Here is a 17816-nt window from a genome sequence, read left to right as displayed (position 1 = left end):
TTAACTCCTTTGCAACATCACATGCTATGTAGTCTTCAGAAAACTCCACTGTCTTGTGAGAGCATGAGAGTGACCTGGGAAAATCAACCTCCACATTATGATTAATATAGTTTTTTCCTAGACTCCCTGAATCATAGCATCCCATAACCAGTCCCCAAAACTGCTGTGGAATGTCTTTTGTTTGTGTGTAGTAAAATTTCTCCTCTGTGTACCAATTAGATTAAGGCCATGAGGAGACTTGCCTTCATAACCTAAATAGGAAAATTCAGAAGCAAGGGTTTATTCAGCTACAAACAACTATATCAACAGTGTTATCTCAACAGATGTATGTAGTACAATCTGATAAACTTTCTTAGTAAAACTTCTAAGTAAGAACCTGGGCTGGTTGGCTCAGAGGTAGAGCGTCAGCCTGTCATGTGGAAATCCCAGGTTTGATTTCCAGGCAGGGCACACAGGAGAAGCTTTCATCTGCTTTTCTACCCCTCCATCTTTCCTTTCTCTTTCTCTTTCTTACACTCCTGAAGCCATGGCTTGAATGCTTAGAGCAAATTGACTCTGGTAGTTGAAGGTGGCTCCATAGCCTGCCTCAGGCACTAACATTGCTTGGTTGCAGAGCAGTGGAGCAGCAGCCCCAGATGGACAGAGCATTGCCTGGTAGGGGGTTTGCCAGTTGGATCCCGGTTTGGGTGCATGCAGGAGCCTGTCTGTCTGCCTCCCCACCTCCCACTTAATATAAACAGTTCTAAGTAAAGATAGAAGAAAACTATTTAGAACCAAGAAAATCAATTTTCAAAGTCAACTGCAAACATCACTCTAAAAGAGTGAGTGCTAAAGCTAATTATATTAAAATATAGGGAAAATGCCTGATATATCCATTATTTATTAATTGTTAGTATGGATCTGTGAGTTGTAAGTATTACACTAAGATAACAAAATGAAAGAATCTTAACTATTTCCAAAGATATGATGAAAAAACTTTCATTTGCAGACAATATGAATCTTTCATCCGGAGACATGAGACGTACTCCCAGAGCACCATTCAGAGAAATAAAATAATAGGATGAGATGCCTGTAAGTGGCTGGATATATGCTAAATATATATATATAAAAATACAACAGCTTGGGCATGCTACAAACAACAATGAGAATTAAAAATGGAATAAAGATGTCTCATTTATAAGTGTGACAAATTATAAAACACATAAAACAAATGTAATGAGTGAGGTGGTATATACTGTGTTTTTGGAAGACAAATTACAAAAAAATATCAATAGTTCCAATATTTATACACAAAATCATTGTAGTACTTTCATCCTGAATCCCATTGGAGCTTCATCAGAGACTGGTTAAAATTATTTTAAAATTCCTAGGGAACAATCTATGTTTGAAAATGGCCAAGATATTAGGAAGAACACTGAGTAGATACTTGGCATATCAGATATTAAAAATTACTAAAAAAATAATTCTTCTTGATCCAGATGAGTTCACATAGAAATGGACATCAGCCTGACCAGGCAGTAGTGCAATGGATAGAGCATTGTCCTAAGACTATGAGGACCCAAGTTCAAAACCCCGAGGGTGCATGCTTGAGCATGGGCTCATAAACATGACTCCATGGTCGCTGGTTTGAGCTTGAAGGTCACTGGATTGAACCCCAAATCTTCTGGCTTACAACCAATGTCACTGGTTTGAGCAAGGGGTCACTGAATCAGCTGGAATCCCCCAGTCAAACGTATGAGAAAGCAATCAATGAACAACTAAGGTGCTACAACTATGAGTTGATGCTTCTAATCTCTCTCCCTTCCTGACTGTCTGTCTGTCTCTCTTTCTCACTAAAAAGAGGAAGAAAAAAGACAACCATACTAAGGACCATTAGAGAGCTCTAAAATGGATTTATCTATATATAAGGGACTTAAATTATAGCATCAATGTTACAATTCAGCCATTAAAGGATTATTTATGTTTTGGTCAGATATTGCCAATATCCATTAGGAAAATAAAAAAAGACTTCTACTTCTTACAATATACCAAATTTAAATTGGCTTCAAGATTAATATGGACGAAATCACGAATTTCAGTTTAATAGTTGGGGTGGAAGCCAGATTGCATGGGGACGAGAGGTGAAAGGAAGGGGACTCGTGGGACCAGTGACTGGGATGCTGTGAAGTAAACACGCCAGGGGCTTGTGAAGTGGCCTGGCTGAGACCCTGCGGACCCATGTGGCACACCCTGGTTTCATCCACAGAGGCCTGGATTTCTTTCTCAGCCTCATTGAGGCCATTTTCCTGACCAGTAAAAAAACAATATCAGGTAAAAGATACCTTACAGCATAAAAAATATGACTTAATTACTATAATAAATAGAGATCAACCAATGAATATATAACCTATATTGGTCAGCACCTGTGTATTAGACAGTGCTGGGCAAGAAATATTCCTGTAAGGCCCTGGCCAGATAGCTCCTTTGTTTAGAGCAGTGGTAGTCAACCTGGTCCCCATCGCCCACTAGTGGGCGTTCCAGCTTTCATGGTGGGCGGTAGTGGAGAAACTAAAGTATAAATAAAAAGATAAATTTAACTATAGTAAGTTGTTTTATAAAGATTTATTCTTCCCAACTTAGTGAAAATCTGACATAAAGTACTTGGTAAGTAATTATTACTATATGCTTTAACTTGGTGTAACTCTGCATTATAAATTTTATAAAGTAAAGTTACTTACCTACTTTATAAATCACCATTACTATGAAACCGGTGGGAAGTTTTAAAATTTTACTAGTAACAGAGATATGAAAGTGGGTATAAAAATGTTGACTACCCCTGGTTTAGAGCATTGACCTGAATCAAAAAGTTGACAAGTCTATCCCCACTCAGCACACATACAGGAACAGATAGATGTCCTGTCTCTCCTGCTCCTGTCCTCCTCCCTCCCCCCCCAAATTTAAATACAAGAGAAATATTCCTGTGAGATCTTATGTTGTATGTCTTACACGAAAGAACAGTAGGTCATAAATGATAGAAATTTGGAGAAGATGCTAAGGCTATGTGTCTGTACAACTAGATAGTTCGTGATTACGGAGGACTGATATCAGCATGGAACAAAAGGCTTTAATTGTCCCCTTCACTACAAAAGCCTGTTTAAGAAGAAAGGACTTTCTGGTGAACAAGGAATCAAGGTAAGAACAGTAAATAATCTTGAGGATCCTGAAGTGAGAATTAGCTGGTCTGTTTCCTGGGCCATCTCACAAGCCCTGAGGCCTTTTGGCCTCTTTTTCCAGGATGTTCCTCCAGAATACACAGGCTTCCTTCAGCCTGTCCTGGGAGCCACAGTGTGATGCCTTTGTGCCCTAGGGTCAACGCATAGAAAATCTGCTTATTTTCATCATTGTAAATGCCAGCTGTGTGCACAGGACTCAGACTTTCCCCTTGGGGAGGTCATTAGTGGCATTGTGACTTGCTGTCCTCAAGTTTCTTGCTCACATGAGGGGCTGACATACAAGGAGGAGCATGTGCCTCAAGCAGGGACCAGCGCACCTACCAACTGTGGGCGGGTCAGGAGGAGCTGTGAGGACGGGGCCTCACTGCTAGAGGCAGTTCTTCCTTGGGATTCTTTATGGAACTTCCTCCCCCTTAGAACACATGCACTGTAACAGAGCCTCCCTGGGCCTGCTGACCTCGATCCTGCTGCAAAGGGTCTTAGGCTGGAAGGAGAGACCCTGAGCTTAGTGTCTTCTACTACTGGGAGAAGGAAGTTACTGGGCACCCCCTGGAAATCTCATGGGCCCAGGCAGTGTTATGTCTACAGAGCCCCAAGCTCCTCTGAATGCAGCTTGCAAGATCACTGTGATTTTGAGAGGGTTTTAAGCCACTTTTAGGTTGTATTTTTGTAACTTAGTAGTGAATTTGCCCCTGGACTTGGGTCTGAACTTTCTGGAGCTCTGGGATGGGCTGGGATCATGGCTATAATTTGATGAGTAAAACTTCGCATATCTGCTGGATGATTTGTCTCACAAGCTGAGGTTCTCAGGTTTTTGTTTGTTTTTTTTAACTAGAATACCCCAGAGACCTCACACTGGAGCAAAAGCACAACACGTCAATAGTGGGTGGTCTGGGTAATGTTCACAGGCCTTTTTCTAATAGAGATCATTGCAACATTTCTGTCACTTTGATGTTATTTTCAAGTTTGAAGTTAAAAATTGTTTCTGAAGAAAAATGCATTGTGATGAACACGTTCCTCGCCTTCCTGGGAGGAAGGGTCAGCCATGCGGGGAGAGCATGTGATACAGCAGGTCATGAAGTGCCCCCAATGGGGGACAGTGCAGGAGTCCATGTGCACTTGAAAGAAGGGTCCTCCACCTGCAGGTCGTGTCTGCAATGGCGCCTGGACTGAATACCAGCATCATGAAATGTTCAGGTTAGACAGTGCACACAATGAGAATCTAATAAGAAATTTATGCAAAAACGAAGCATTCCTAATTTTTTTCCATTATGATTATTACTTTTTATCTATATACTACACAGGGCTCAATTAAGACATGGCAAGAGCTGGTGTATGAGAGAGAGACACTCTCAGCTGCCCCATGGCCTTTCCCTGCCCCAGGCTTCCCTCTGCAGCTCACAGCCCGCAGGAGGAAGTCAGAGCCCGTCAGGAATCCAGGGGCTGCGCGCAGGTGTCTGTGGGAGCAGGAAGGAGCAGTGCACTTGTCACAGGTGTTCCTGATGCCTCAGGGCCAGTGGTGGGATTCAAATAATTTAACAACCGGTTCTCTGTCCTAACGACTATTTTAAGTATAAAAAAGTATATACTGAAAATAGTTTATTATTTCATGCATTTATTACTTAATAATAAAACAAGTTCACAAAAGTAGATTATAAGAAAGTGTTTTAAAAATTAAGAAAAAATATTAAATAATATCTGACAAAAACCAATAAAACGGTTATTTAAGATATTTTTGTATTGCTTCTTGATTGGCATCAGTCAGAACTTGCAATTTTTTAACTTTTAAATGAACATCATCGGCTGTGTGATTTTTCCTTAACCATCTTTTCACTGTACGGGTACAATCCCATTTCTTTACCTATGGACAGAATGAACATTACTACGGGCGCTTAGAATATGCTGTTGTGCAGACGAATGTTAAAAAACAGTAAGGAATGTAAATTTGTGATTTGTACATTGAGCAGCTGCCCAGGTTCCCACCTTAGAGAGAACCCTGATTACAAGTGCCACTTTACCAAGCGGTTCACCAAACTCAACGAAAAATTAGGTATTGGTTCTACCGAACCTGGGATAGCCAGCTGAATCCCACAACTGCTCAGGGCATAAATTTCATGACTCATCAGTGCTCAATGGTGAGGGAAGAGGTACTAACATGGCTTATGGAGTTTGTAAGGTGATGGACATGGTGAGTTGGGCACCAGCTGAAATATTGCTGCTTTGGGTAAATATCAAATATATTTGGTTCAGTTTATTTATTTTATTTTTTTAATTTTAAATTTTGTTTAGAAAATAAACATGGTTACATTGATCAATAAGTACATAGGTTTTATGTAAACATTTGTATAGCATTTGAACTGTTGATTATGTTGTATCCTCATCTCCCAAAGTCAAATCATTTATTGTCACCTTATATTTGTCCCTCATTATACTCTTTACCCCACTCATCCCCCCTCTAACTCCTTCATATCCCCTTTCTTTTGGTAACCACTTCATTTTTATTTACGTCCATGAGTCTCAGTTTTATTAAACTGATAGGAACAGATACTACACTTGATCTTAGCCAAAAGGCCGAGAAGCGATGATGAGTCTCAGTTTTATGTGCCACCTATGTGTGAAATCACACAGTTGTTAGCTTTTTAGATTTACTTATATCACTCAGTATAACATTTTCAAGGTCCATCCATGTTGTCATAGATGTCACTGTCATCGTTTCTTATGGCTGAGTAGTATTCCATTGTATATATGTACCAGTTCTTCTTTCCTGTACCCTCTTTAAATTTTATAATTTTATAGACAATTAATTTTAACGGGGTGACATTGATCAACTAGAGTACATAGATTTAGAGAAAACATCTCCAGATCATTTTGACATTCGATTATGTTGTATACCAATCACCCAAAGTCAAATTGTCCTCTGTCACCTTTTATTAGATGTTCTTTGTGCCCCTCCCCTCCCACATTATGTCCCTCTCCTCCCTTCCCCTCCCCCTGCATCCACTGCACTCTTATCTATGTCCATGAGTCTCAATTTTGTGTCCCACCTATGTATGGAATCATACTGTTCTTAGTTTTTTTCTGATTTACTTATTTCACTCAGTATAATGTTATCAAGATCTATCTGGCCCTATGTCATCATTTCTTATGGCTGAGCAGTATTTCATAGTATATATGTACCACATCTCCTTTTTTCAATATTCTGATGAAGGGCTTCTTGGTTGTTTCCATGTCTTGGACACTGTGAACAATGCTGCAATGAACATTGGGCTGCATGTGTCTTTACATACCAATATTTTTGAGTTTTGGTGGTATATACCCAGTAAGGGAATTGCTGGGTCATTTGGTAGTTCTATTCTTAATTTTTTGAGGAGCCACCATACTTTCTTCCATAATGGTTGTACTACTTTACATTCCCAGCAACAGTGAATGAGGATCCTTTTTCTCCACAGCCTCTCCAGTACTTGTTATTATCTGTCTTGTTGATACAAGCTAATCTAAGAGGTGTGAGGTGGTATCTCATTGTAGTCTTGATTTGCATTTCTCTAATAGCTAGTGAAGATAAGCATCTTTTCATATATCTTTTGGCCATTTGTATTTCCTCTTGGGATAAGTGTTTGTTCATGATCTCTTCCCATTTTTTATTGGATTGTTTGTTTGTTTGTTGTAAAGTTTTATGAGTTTCTTATATATTTTGGATATTAGGCCCTTATCTGAGCTGTTGTTTGAAAATATCATCTCACCTTAGTTGGCTGTCTGTTTGTTTTGTTGTCAGTTTCTCTTGCTGTGCAAAAGCTTCTTAGTCTGATGTAGTCCCATTCATTTATCTTTGCCTTCACTTTCCTTGCCTTTGGAGTCAAATTCATAAAATGCTCTTTATGGCCAAGGTCCATGAGTTTAGTACCTATGTTTTTTTCTATGTAATTTATTGTTTCAGATCTTACATTGCAGTCTTTGATCCATTTTGAATTAATTTTGTGAAAGGACACAAACTGTATTCGAGTTTCATTCTTTTGCATGTGGCTTTCCAGTATTCCCAGCACCATTTACTGAAGAGGCTTTCTTTTCTCCATTGTATGTTTTTGCCTTCTTTTTCAAAGATGATTTGACCATATATATGTGGTTTTATTTCTGGACTCTCTATTCTGTTCCATTGGTCTGAGTGTCTATTTTTCTTCCAATACCATGCTGTTTTGATTATCATGGCTCTGTAGCATAATTTGAAGTCAGTTATTGTAATGCCCTCAGCTTCATTTTTTCTTTTCCCCTTAGGATTACTTTGGCTACTCAGGTTTTTTTTTTTTTTTTTTTTTTTTTTACCTTTAGGGGTTTTTATGGTTTCATATAAACGTGATGATTTTTTTGTTTCATTTCTTTTAAAAATGACATTGGAATTTTGATGGAAATAGCATTAAATTTATATATTGCTTTGGGAATATGGTCGTTTTAACTATTTTTATTCTTCCTATCTAAGAATAGAAAATATTTTTCCATTTTATTGCGTCTTTTTTTTTTTTATGGGGACAGAGAAAGAGAGAGTCAGAGAGAGGGACGGATAGGGACAGACTGAAAGGAACAAAGAGAAATGAGAAACATCAATCATCAGTTCCTTGTTGCAACACCCTAGTTGTTCACCAACCGCCATTTAATATGATGTTAGCTGATTGTGTGTCATAAATGGCCTTTATTATGTTGAGATATTTTTTTTGTATACCTATTTTGTTGAGTATTTTAAAGATAAAATGGTTTTATCAAATGCTTTTTCTGCATGTATTGACAGGATCCTATGGCTTTTGTTCTTTGTTTTGTGTATTGTTAATTGTTTTTTAGGTATGCAGAACCATCCTTGTTATTCTGGGATAAATTTCACTTGATTATGGTGAATTATTTTTTTAATGTTTATTTGACTTGCTAGTATTTTTTTTTTTTTTTTAAGATTTTTGCATCTGTATTCATCAGAGATATTTCTCTGTAGTTTTCTTTTTGTGTGTGTTGTCTTTGCCAGGTTTTGGTATGAGGGTTATGTTGGCCTTATAAAATGTGTTTGGGGCCCTGGCCAGTTGGCTCAGTGGTAGAGCGTTGACCTGGCGTGCAGAAGTCCCAGGTTCGATTCCCGGCCAGGGCACACAGGAGAAGCACCCATCTGCTTCTACACCCCTCCCCCTCTCCTTCCTCTCTGTCTCTCTCTTCCCCTCCCACAGCCAAGGCTCCACTGGAGCAAAGATGGCCCGGGCGCTGGGGATGGCTCCTCGGCCTCTGCCCCAGGCGCTAGAGTGGCTCTGGTCGCAACAGAGAGATGCCCCAGAGGGGCAGAGCATCGCCCCCTGGTGGGCAGAGCGTCACTCCCTGGTGGGCGTGCCGGGTGGATCCCGGTCGGGCGCATGTGGGATTCTGTCTGACTGTCTCTCCCCGTTTCCGGCTTCAGAAAAATACAGAAAAAAAATGTGTTTGGAACTATTGTTTCTTCTCCAATTTTTTGGAAGATTTAAGTAGAATAAGAACCAAATCTTCTTTGAATGTTTGATAGAATTCACTACTATAGCCGTCTGGCCCTGGACTTATTTTTTTGAGGTTTTTGATAGTTATTTCTATTACCTCCTCGCTTATGGATCTGTTTAGGCTTTCTACTTCTTCATGATTCAGTCTAGGAAAATTGTATTGTTCTAGGAATTTATCCATTTCTTCTAGATTGTTAAATTTGGTGGCATATAATTTTTTATAGTATTCTATGATAATTTTTTGTATATCTATGATATCTGTGGAGATTTCTCCTCTTTCATTTTGGATTTTGTTTATATGAGTCCTTTCTCTTTTTTCCTTAGTGAGTCTTGCCAAGGGTTTGTCTTTTTTGTTGATTTTTTCAAAGATCCAGCTCCTTTTTTATTGATTTTTTCTATAGTTTTTCTTTTTTCTATTTCATTTATTTCTGCTCTGATTTTTATTATTATTTTTTTTTCTGTTGGTTTTGGGTTGCCTTTGTTCTTTTTTTTTCTAGTTCCTTAAGATGTGATGTTAAGTTGTTTACTTGGGCTTTTTTTTGGTTTGTACATATAAGTCTGTAGTGATACAAACTTACCTCTTATTACTTCTTTTGCTGTATCCCAGAGATTCTGATATATTGTGTTGTCATTTTCATTTGTCTGTATATATCTTTTGATCTCTGCTTTTATTTGGTTTTTGACCCACTCATTTTTTCAAAGCATAGTATTTAATTTCAATATTTTTGTGGGTTTGTTTACTTCTTTTTTGAAGTTGAGTTCTAGTTTCAAAGTTTAAGGTCAGAGAATTTGCTCCATATAATTTCAATTTTTCTGAAATAGTTAATGTTAATTTTTTGGCCCAACACATGGTCAATTCTTGAGAATGTTCCATGTACACTGAAGAAAAATGTATACTCCAGCGTTTTGGGATGAAGTGTCCTGTAGATGTCTATCATATCCAATTTTTCTGTTTTGTTTAAGGCCAATATTTCTTTATTGATTTTCTGTTTGGATGAATGATCTAGAGGTGTCAGTGGTGTATTGAGGTCTCCAAGTATGATTGTATTTTTGTCAGTTTTTATTTTTACATCAGTTAGATGTCTTATATACTTTGGTGCTTCTTGGTTTGGTTCATATATGTTAAGAAGTGTTATGTCTTTTTGATTCAATTTCCCCTTTATCATTATGAAATGATCATCTTTGTCTCTGATTACCTTTTTGTCTTATATTCAGCACTGTTAGATATGAATATAGCTATACCTACTTTTCTTTGGATATTGTTTGCTTGGAGAATCGTTTTCCAACCATACACTTTGAATCTGTTTTTATCCTTATAGCTTAGATGTGTTTCTTGAAGGCAGCATACAGTTGAATTTTTTTTTTTGATCCACTCTGCTACTCTATCTTTTTATTGGTGAGTTCAGTCCATTTACATTTAATGTAATTATTGACACTTCAGGGTTTCTTATTGTCATTTTATATATTGCTTTCTGATAGCTCTGTTTTTTGTTTGATTCTTCTTTTTTGTTCTTCTGTCATTTGCTTTTGTTTGGTTTTTAAGCCATGTATTTCAGTAGTGGTATTTTCAGGGGTGTTTACCATTAGGCAATTAAAATGATATATATCATATTCATTGCAGTCCATTTTCTCATGAGTGCTTTTGGACTCCATCCTCCTTTGCTACTGCTAATTGTTGCCTTCTCCCCTTTTTTCTTTTTATTGTCACAGATTATTCTTGTTTTTACTGTGATCTTATTAAAGGTTTTACTTGTGACTTTGTTTTGTTTTGTTCTTTGTATCTGGTCGGATAACCCCCTTTAGTATTTTCTGAAGTGAGTGTTTCCTGGTGATAAATTCCCTCATGTTCTTTATATCTGTGAATGTTTTTATTTTATCCTTTCATATTTAAAGGATAGTTTTGATGAATATAGTATTCTTGGCTGGAAGTTCCTATCTTTCAGTACTTTGAATATTGGGGTCTACTCTCTTCTGGCTTTTAGAGTTTCTGCTGAGAAATCTGATGATAGCCTAATGGGCCATCCTATATATGTTGTACTCTTCTTTTCCTGGCTGCTGTGAGTAATTTTTCTTAGTCATTGATTTGTGAAAATTTCATTACGATGTGCCTTGGAGTAGTTTTGTTTGGGTTAAGGTAACTCAGTGTTCTGTTTGCTTTTTGAATTCAAGGCTCTAATTTGTTTCACAGGCTTGGGAAGTTCTCATCAATTATTTGTTTGAATATGTTCTCCATTCTTTTTCTCTCTCTAGTCTTTCTGATATACCCATTATTCTTATGTTGCTATTTCTGATAGAGTCAGACAATTCTTGTATGGCTTTCCATTTTTTTAAAAAAAATTTGTGAGTCTCTCTCCTCTTCTCTCTGTAGTATCTGTAGTTTCCTGTCTTCTGTGCCACTAATACTCTCCTCTATCTGGTCTGTTCTACTAGCTAAGCTTGTTCCCTTGTTCTTAGTTCATGTATTAAGTTTTTCATCTCTGTTTGAGATAGTTTTTAGTTTCAATTTTCTTGTTAATGTATTCTTTTAGATCATTACATTGTTTTTTGAGCTCTCTAAATTGCATTTCAGAGTGTTCTTATATTTTATTGAGTATTTTTAGGAGTTCAATTTTAAATTCCCTGTCATTTTACTCTAAGTTTGTCATGTAATTGAAATTTTTTTCTAGAGATTTTTCATCATCTATCTGAACTACCTCTCTATCTTTGTATCCATAATATTTGATTTCTTTTTTCTTAGTGGCATTTGAAAGTGGTATTGTTAATAACACTTATAGGAGATAATTAAAAATAAAATAAAAAGGGAAAATATACAGTGATAAAATGAAAATTTTGTAATGATAAGTGGAACAGAAACTACAGAGAACACGGAACAGGAACTGAGGAAAAATGACTAAAAAGAGGAAAAATGAAGTAAAGAAAAGCTGAATGCACACAAAAAATACGAGTACAAAATATAATAATTTGATAGTAAGGAATGATTTGATGAGAGAAAAAAAAGAGAAAGGAGAAGAAGTGGGAAGTGAGAAGAAAGAGAAAAAATGGAACAACAAAAAAAGAACACCCAAATAATCTCCCAAATAAACAAACAAAAAATATTTCTGAAATGAAACCCTCACAAAAAAACAAGAATGAAAAATATAACAACTATGGATAATAAAGTTCAAAATGAAAAGAAAAAAAAGGAAAAAGAGAAAAGAAAAAGGAAAGGAGAAGAAAATGACCAAAATGACAAAAAGCCTTATAAAAATGTAATTTTTTCCCGGTTTTGAGAAGTAACTTCTTTTTTTGGGAAGGTGGCACTATACTACGAGTTTTTTTTTTTTTTTTCTGTGGGGCTTTTGGGCAGAAATCTGCTGATGTTTCCCTGGGGCAATGACGTAGGCTGAGTCTCAGTCTCTTTTGTAGGTAGGGCTTGTTAGGGCTTTGCAATTTTATTACTCTAGCAATGGCAGTCTCAGTTTTCCAGGTGCCGTTCCCCATGTCTCTTACACCAGAGCTAGCAGCCTGGAAACTTAGCTGTGTGGTCTGCCTCAGCCACTGTCTGCAGAGCAAGAGTGTCTATGTGCAGCCAGGTCCTTCCTCCAGTACCGTTCAAAGCACAATTCTAGGCATCATTGAGAGTCACTAACAAAAACAAGCAGGGTAGGGTGCAGATCGCTGAACAAGTGCCTTTCTGCTACCATAGGCAATATTCTATGTGCCGGCAGGCAGGTCTAGCATGCCTCAATGCATCGCGCATCTAATCTCCACGTGTTTCTTTCTCTTATACTGTTTGGTAGCTCACAGTCAGCCCTGTGTGTGTCCAGTTCCTACAACTCCAGCAATGCACAAGGATGCCTGCATCTGCCGACTCAGGCCCCCAGCGCTTGTGATCTTAGAGCCGGGAATGCACAGAGACGCTGGTATCAGTCCACAGAGGCACCCAGCACGGGCAGCCTCAGGCGAAAGCTTTTGACCCATGCACATGCCCCATGCTGATGATTGTGGAGCCAGGAATCTTCAAGGATGCTGGCAATGGCCCACAATGGTGCCTAGTGCTGATAATCTCAGACTAAGCACTCCGGCCTGTGTGCCCAGTGACAGTGATGCTAGGTAGAGCCACTCGCACAATGCAGTGATGGTGAATCCAGGAATGCTCAAAGATGCTGGCCATGGCCCACGTGGGCACCCTCCACTGGTAATTTTAGGTGGAGCCTACTGCCCATGCGTGCCCAGTGTCCATGATTTCAGGCAGAGCTGGTGTGTTCTTTCTTTAGTTTGAGCACCTACCCTAACTCAGCTCCTTCCCCTCTATCTCAGTCTCTCCACTTCCCTCGAAACCAAACAAAAGTGCCCCTTCCTCAAATCAGTGATGAAAGCAAAATGCCCCATTCTCGATCTTATTTCCTTCAGAGTGGATTATATATTCAGCCACATTTTTACCCAATTTTACCTTTGTCTGGTGTGTGTATATTTCAGGTACTCCAGAGATTTTTTCTCTGTGTTTAGTTGTTGAATGTGTTGACATTTCAAGGGGAGAGATCGGGAGCACCCTTCATGGCACTATTACTCTGACGTCACTCTCAAACACATATTTTGAAATCTCATGCTTTTTCAATGTATGTAGTAAGATGTTGTGATGAACATATCTCTTAATGAGTTGAATGAGGACTGATTCTGATTCAATCTATCCATGGATAGTATTTTTTTTTTTATTAAAATGAGGTTTCATTTTTAGACATTTAAATTCTGAAAACAGTTGTCACATGAATGTGCAGATGCAGAAAGGATAAGTTCATGATACTGATGTCAATTGATTAAAAGTATTTCTTTAGAGTATTGGCCAAAAATGTCATTGTGATCAATTATTCCAAATTGTTTTTACACCTAATCTTAACCTAAGGGTGAGAAATGACCCAAATCATTTTTAGTGACTTATTAGATATGGCTAAATTAGGTCCTTTTTTTATGTTGTTTAAGCAAGGACGCCAATAAATAGTATCCATAAAAAAAATGTATGTGCCACAAAATATTGCTTAATTGTGTTTTTTTGAGGCTAGAGTTGTATGTGCAGAGTAAGTGTTATGTAGGATCTGACAGATGATGTGTGACAGGGAGGTAGGAAATGTAAGGTGTCCAATCGTCCTCCTTTAGGGAGGACAGTCCTTCTTTTGTTAGTTGTGTCATCCCTCAAAGAGTGTCCTCCTACATGTTCTCATTTTTTTTTTGTATTTTTTGTATTTTTCTGAAGCTGGAAACGGGAGAGACAGTCGGACAGACTCCTGCATGCGCCCGACCGGGATCCACCCGGCACACCCACCAGGGGCAACGCTCTGCCCACCAGGGGGCGATGCTCTGCCCCTCTGGGGCGTCGCTCTGCCGCGACCAGAGCCACTCTAGCGCCTGGGGCAGAGGCTAAGGAGCCATCCCCAGCGCCCGGGCCATCTTTGCTCTAGTGGAGCCTTGTCTGTGGGAGGGGAAGAGAGAGACAGAGAGGAAGGAGAGGGGGGGTGGAGAAGCAAATGGGCACTTCTCCTATGTGCCCTGGCAGGGAATCGAACCCGGGTCCCCCGCATGCCAGGCCGACACACTACCGCTGAGCCAACCAGCCAGGGCCCATGTTCTCATTTTTGATATTCAAAGACCAATCTGTAAATGTCCGTATTTGATCGATGCATAGTTGATCCTTTGCGTGTGATGTGATGTATTTGTATTTGACATGAAAATTCCTGAATGATCAGTACCGTGCGGCAAGATGAGATTACGAGACACATGTGCTCTGCACAGGAGACCTTGAGAAAGCCTGTGCTATACCAAGGTGCTAGTGGCTTTGAGTACTTCTTATGGAAACACAATACGGCACATACAACATTGTAGACTCACAATTATTTCTTTTTCAGTGAAATATCAATTCTAGGCAGGTAAGCACAAATCATGTTTTATTAATTCATTATTTAATAATTTCCAAATATGTAAAATTTTATATACAAGTATTTTCCTGAAATTTGAGTTTTAAAGTGAAAGTCTAACACAAATTATATCTATTAATAATGCATTTTGATTAAATAGTTGCATAAAACAGACTTTAAATTAGATAATAAATACACATGAATATCACTCCAAATGGTGGTTTTGTTTGATATTTAGTTTTATTAAATGAGTACTTTTTTCTTACAATTATTATTAAAAATTAATAGGCATGTAAGCATAATAACAGAATAAAATATTAGAAATGTTTTTATTATGCATTTATCATATTATAGTATATTATTGTTGCAATGAATAAAATGTTTCTTTTATTTATGATATTATTTTCTTCAATTATTTTTGTTCTCCTTTTCATTGTAAAAAAGTTGGTCACCACAGGGAATGACAACAAGTGTCACCAGAAGACAGAAATTGTGAAACTATATACGAGGTCATCACGACCCAGAGGTGAGGCCTGAAATGTGTCCATGTAGCAGGAAATGGTCACAAGGGGAGGATAACAGACACCCAGACAAGTAGATAGAGGAAGAACAATTTATTAGTAGCCGGCACACACATGGGGTTAGTAGCACCAAAGCACAAACTCCCCCAAATTAGTTTTTTCTGAGTCTAATATCCCTTTACAGCTTTAGTTTTCGTGTGACAAGTGCCTGATCTTTGATTTCTTCATCTGCAGACTTACATGACTTTTGTGTCTCCGGGGGTGGGAGGTGAGGAGAGAGGGTAGGAGAGGAGGTTAACCTGTTGGTCCTTAACTATTCACATATCCCATTCTTCTTGCTGGTGCTGCAAGTTTGTTTCAGGGAACTGAAAAAGGGTCTACAGTTATGATTTGTCTCAGTCAACACTTCCTGCCTCATTACGAAACCCAGAGGTCACTGACTTGAGCATAAGATCACAGACATTGCAGGACCCCTCTCCTGCATTCTTCTGCTTTCTCCCCTCTCATCCATCGCCACATACCTGCTGACCAGTTAGAGACTGAGCTAGAGGAGCCTTGGGATTTCATCAGCAGCCAAAAGACACGTGTCAGCAGTGCATCCTGCTGAGAACAGGAGTTCAGAGACCCTGTGTTTTGGGATGGAGAATATCTATCCTTACCCACTAACTTCATGGACTCTGAGTTCCAATATCCAGAGGTTAGCATAATAAAGTCCCAAGAAAAGTCACATCAATGTAATCATAAATCAGTAAATTAAGTGACTGGAAGGCAATGAATTTATTTTACCTAAGAGAAGCCCCGATGGAACCAGAGCAATTCAGAAGCAGGCGGTGTTAGCTCCCAGGTAAACAGTTCCCTCCCTGGCAGAGTAGGTGAGATTCAGTCTGATATTTGCCCTTAAGGATAAGGTGATTTATCTGTTTGACTTATGACTTATAGTTTCATATTGTTGCATAATTTTAATAGCTGACATTTACTGCCAGATATGGTGCTGAGCATTTCCCTAAATTAATATATTTATCCTAACACAGAATCCATGATATCACCCTTGTTTACAGATGATGAAATTCAGGCAGAGAGAGTCACACGTTTTTGAAGACTCTACAGGTAGAAAGGTCCAGAGCTCAGCTTTAATCCAGGTAGTCTGGTCCTAAAATTGGACTCTTCTTAACAACTCAATAAGGTAACGTTATAAATTTGAAAGAACCAAACAGCAGTTCACAGTTCAATACAAAGTGTAAAACTGCCCGGTTGGGATTCTGAAGGGGAGGGATTGAAACTGCAGAATATCTGAGAATACATAACTTCCTCACCTTTTCTACTGTTTCTTCAGGAACGAGGTGTGAGCCTTGGTGTTTCTAGATCCCTTGTTCTATCTGTGAGTAAGTTTTATGATTTTGTCCTTCAAGGTGTGCATGTTTCAGTAAGTGTGTGACCTTCAGTACACTTCTGTTGCTGCTAGAGTTCCGGTTGCCACGGTGTCACGGTTTCTGTCCGCCAAGCAGTGGTGCAGGGTTACAGGCAAGGACGGGTGGGTGTTCTCCGCTGATCCTGTGTTCAGTTATATCGTGAACTTTCATCTGTTCTGACAGTTTTTCTCAGTAGATTATCTAAGATTTCTCTGACAGTAGATTGACTATATCTGTATCATGATAAATTCATTGATTGATTTTATATTTGACGTTCCCTCTTGTTTGAAGAGAATGTTTTCAACAAAATGTTTGCCATCTCTTTTTTTTATTAGTCTTTATTTTCAAAGCAGTTTTAAGTTCACAGCAATGTTGAGCAGAAAGTACCCAGACATCCCATGTGCCCTGATTTCCAGACGCGCACAGCCTTCCCCAGCTTGGCCTCACACGCCGGGTGGGACCTTTGCTCTCAGAAAGTGCAGGTGCTGGGCTGTGGGGTACGAAGACGTTTGTTCTCAGGGAACAGCCAAGCCGTCCCCAAAGGGGCTGCACCCTCTGCATTCCACCAGCAGTGAAGAAGAGTCTGTGCTCGCGGCCTGGGCAGCGCTCACTGCTGTCAGTCAGTGATCTAATTGAAAAGGAGAAGAAGATAAAAGAGTTGAACAGACAGATGAAGGAACTAGAATGAGCATCAACTAGAGAGTTCGACTGAGGCAGAACCTGAGCTGCGAGCAGCTGAGCTGGGACTTCACTGTCACCACCTCGTCTGCATGTGACCCGTCCCCAGTAGCAGACACCCCGACTGGGTAGCACTGGGTACTTTATCCTGCACATCAGTGCCTGAGCGCGACCTAGCGGCCTCCCCACTCTGCCAGTTTGAGCAAGTCTCCTACTTTCTGAAAGTTAGTACGCTCAACAGTTAAGATGGGAAGTGTAATAGCTTATTGATTAGTAGCAATGCTCAAATACGCTAAATTATTTTTGCACATTATCTGACCATACTTAGCATTCAAAATCATTACTATTCTATTAATTACTGCTGTTATTATCTACAGAGCTTTGCCTCCCATAGTCCCATATGCAGGGTGATGATGTGTCGGGGTCTAGCCCCGGGGGGAATCCCGGGGTCCCACAGGAAGAGACGGCGTCAGCACGAATCGAGTGAGAGAGCCGAATTCTTTTCTTTCTCTTTATTCTCTCGTTAGCATTTACTGCCAGGCATCTCTGCCAATGGCTGGTCTAGCTTTATTTTTATACACACTCACTAAGTTACAATCACATGATATTCTGA

At 39.1% G+C, this 17816-nt stretch overlaps 1 protein-coding gene and 1 pseudogene across 1 annotated transcript in view; one reads left to right on the top strand and one right to left on the bottom strand.

The window, feature by feature from the left end:
- LOC136388562 (secretoglobin family 1D member 2-like) overlaps nucleotides 1–17816 on the top strand; it is a 395093-nt gene that overhangs the window by 119575 nt on the left and 257702 nt on the right. The gene's annotated exons all lie outside the window — the stretch shown is intronic.
- Nucleotides 5691–5795, bottom strand: LOC136390059 (U2 spliceosomal RNA; annotated as a pseudogene).

Source organism: Saccopteryx leptura, chromosome 1 (assembly GCF_036850995.1).
Source record: "Saccopteryx leptura isolate mSacLep1 chromosome 1, mSacLep1_pri_phased_curated, whole genome shotgun sequence".
Classification (NCBI taxonomy): domain Eukaryota; kingdom Metazoa; phylum Chordata; class Mammalia; order Chiroptera; family Emballonuridae; genus Saccopteryx; species Saccopteryx leptura.
This window is presented reverse-complemented; position numbering and strand designations above follow the sequence as displayed.